We start from the raw sequence: 3,455 nt of genomic DNA, 5'->3' as shown, positions 1-3,455 counted from the left end.
CACCCACGTGACCGAGGAGACGATCCTCAACATCAGCAAGCGCCCACCGCCGCCAGGGACCGTGCCGCCCTCACCTTGCAGAGGCCGCCGCCTCTTATGCCCAAGCCCCCACCGGGAAGAGCGCCGGTCGACCACTCCCTGACCCACGGCCGCTCCAGCAGGAGCAGGACGCAGCAGGGGCGCCGATGTCGCGCCCGCACCAGCACCAGATCCTGCGCGGAGTTCCTCCCCTATCGCCGCGCGAGGAGCCGGGATAAACAATGAGGTGGAGCAGCGACCCGTACTGGTCACATTCATATGTGACTCTGTGAGGTCGGCGTGGCCATGGTGGGCATATGGAGCAGTAGCTAATTGCCGTGGTGGCGGCGCTGCACTAGTGCTAGCTCGGAATCCCATGCTGCTCCAGATGCGCATGCAAGCAGAGAATACAGGCCATGGCGGTAGCGTTGCACCTGATCGAGGCCGATATGGCGGCGGAGGGCGGACGCGCCGTTTGAGGTAGCACCTGCCGCAGTGAATGAGCTATTAAAGATACGTCATGGATAGACGTATCTGAGTCAAGAAGAGCGGCCAGAAGGCTAAGATACAACACGCTCGGGGCACAGACGCCCACGGAGCGCAAACCCCCGCTACCCCCGGAGGGGGGTAGCACACATACCTAATCGGACTACTCGCGGCATCTCCACTTATCCAATGGCGCAAGGAAACCCGTGAAGATCCCGACTAGCCTCCAGAGCTCCGCCTCATCAGAAATCCTAGATAGCACCGTGGACTTGGAGGGTGCCACTCTGTCGAAAATAACGTCGTTTCGGTGCCGCCAGAGGCACCAACAGGTGAGAGTCACACCTGTCCAAAGGTCTCGATCCCCTCCAGGCCCTCCACGCTTGCCCTGCAGCCAAGCAACAAAGTCTGTGTCCATCTGTGGCAACCAATGCAGCTTCCCCCACCGACGTAGGCACGTCGCCCAGACCTCTCGTGCCAACACACATCCCATTAGCAGGTGGTTCAAGGTCTCGTCACTCTGATCGCAGAAAGGGCATGAGGCCGGGTGGGGGAGACCTCTCCTGCTAAGTCTGTCCGCAGTCCAGCATCTGTTCCTGGCCGCAAGCCATAAGAAGACCCTGCAGTTTGGTGGGGCCCTTGATTGCCAGATCTGGAGCGCTCCTGGCATCTCGATCCTCACCCCGAACATCGCACGATATCCGGAGCGCGCGGAGTAGGATAAATCCTTCTCCCAGCCCCATCTGAAGCTGTCCTCCACGCCCTCCACAAGGGCTACATCCTCCAAACGATCTTCCACTTCGAAGAGTTCCCGGATCGCTGACGCATCTAGGTTGGGTGGAATGTCATCTAACCAGGCTCCAGACAAACCTTCTCAGACCTTGCGCAGTCGCGTGAGACGTTTTGGGATTGCCTTCACAAGGTTTGGAGCTACGTCCGTCAGTCGCCCCTCAGGAAGCCATCGATCTATCCAGAAGAAGGTGGATGCCCCGTCTCCAAGCACCGAGTAGGTTGCCCCCTCAAACAGCTGCCTTACCGCCTGCGACACTTGAATGTTCAGCTCTTTCCACGCCTTCGAGTCATCGACTCGTTGAAGCCACAACCATCTGGCCCTTAGGGCGATGTTCATGTACCGGAGGTTAGGAATGCCAAGTCCTCCCCATTCCTTTGGGGCACAAACTTTATCCCACGCCACCAAACAGTGGCCACCCTTGACATCCTTACGGCCTTTCCACAGGAATCCCCTTATGATCTTCTCGATGGCTGTGAGTGTCTTTACTGGGATGTCAAGGGACATCATTGAGAAAATGGGGATTGCCGAGAGCATCGCTCGAACCAGCTCCAGACGTCCACCTCTGTCTAACAGGGCGGCCCTCCAACTTGGCAGTTTGTTTGCCACTTTGTCCACTAGGTACTGGAGCTGCGCTGCCATCGGTTTCCTCAGCGTCAGGGGGAGCCCAAGATAGCGGAGAGGAAAGGGAACCACCGGGCATCTGAGCTCATGGTCAATGATCTCTTCGTCTGTACTGGAACATCTGATGAGATTTGCTGAGCATTTCTCCATGTTGGTGCGTAGACCTGAGGCGTCACCAAAGTCCTGAATGATCGCAGCGAAGACCTTGAGGTCCAGCACAACGGGGCGCAGGAATACGACTACATCATCTGCATATATGGAGGTGCGGTGGCGCAACCCAGACTCAGCCAGCGGGGTGAGCAAGCCCATAGACGAGGCCTTCTCAATCATCAGGTGAAGGATCTCCATAACCAGAATGAAAAGTTGGGGAGATAGAGGATCCCCCTGTCTCAATCCACGCCTGTTGGCAATCCTAGAGCTCGGGCAACCATTCAGGAGGACGCGGGTTGAGGCTGAGGACAAAAGGGCGCAAATGCAGGCCCGCATCCTTGTCCTCAGGACCTCCAAAAGAAAGGGCCATTCCACTGTGTCGAAAGCTTTTGTTATATCCAGCTTGATCAGCACAGCAGGAGTTGAGCTGCTGTGAAGCTTGCGAGCCGTCCCCTGGACCATCATGAAGTTATCATGTAGGCATCTTCCACGCACAAAGGCACTCTGATGCACTCCAACCATCCGGGGAAGGACCGGGGCTACCCGGTTGGCCAACACTTTAGCCACGAGCTTGGCAAATCCATGGATAAGGCTGATGGGTCTGAAGTCCTGGACTCTATCCACCCCATATTTCTTGGGGATCAAAGTGACGAGGGCATCATTAACTGTGCCAAAACCACGGCAGTCCAGGCAGGACATGGAGTTGAAGGCTGCCATAATGTCCACTTTAATGATCCCCCAGCATGCCGTGAAGAAGCGGGTAGAGAAACCATCCGGACCAGGGCATTTGTCCATAGGCATGTTCCTGAGAGCTGTCCACACCTCATCCTCGGTGAAAACGCCATCAATGTGCTGGAGGTTAAAGGATGGGAGCCCGAGATACTCCAAGTCAAGGGAGAAAGCTCTGTCCGTCGTTGATCCAAGCAGGTTGTCGAAGAAGGAGTCTACGGCCTCGGCCTTATCCACATGCTCTACAACTCGCACATCATCCACTAACAGGTGACCAATGAAATTTTTCCGTCTCCTATGACTCGCATGCAGATGAAAGAAGCGAGTACAAACATCCCCTTCTCGAAGCCACAAGATGCGAGAGCGCTGCCTCGCAATCGTTCTCTCCTAGGAGGCTAGCCCGAGAAGTTTCTTTTTGAGCAGTCGACGAAGGGCTCTTTCATCAGGCGATAGCTGGCGGGATTCCATCGCAATATCAAAGCGGAGGATAAGTTCCGATGCCAACATAATCTGTGTCTTGACGCTTCCAATGAATTTAGTGCTCCAACTTGAAAGGCGTTTGGCAGTGGCCCGAAGCTTGTTATCTAGAGTCTTGAAGGGGTTGGAGTCTATGCCCTGGGCCGTCCACACTTCCCGGACCACATCCAGGAAGCCATCCATT

This window comes from Lolium perenne, chromosome 7 (assembly GCF_019359855.2).
Source record: "Lolium perenne isolate Kyuss_39 chromosome 7, Kyuss_2.0, whole genome shotgun sequence".
NCBI classification, from domain to species: domain Eukaryota; kingdom Viridiplantae; phylum Streptophyta; class Magnoliopsida; order Poales; family Poaceae; genus Lolium; species Lolium perenne.
Note: the sequence above shows the minus strand (reverse complement) of the source record.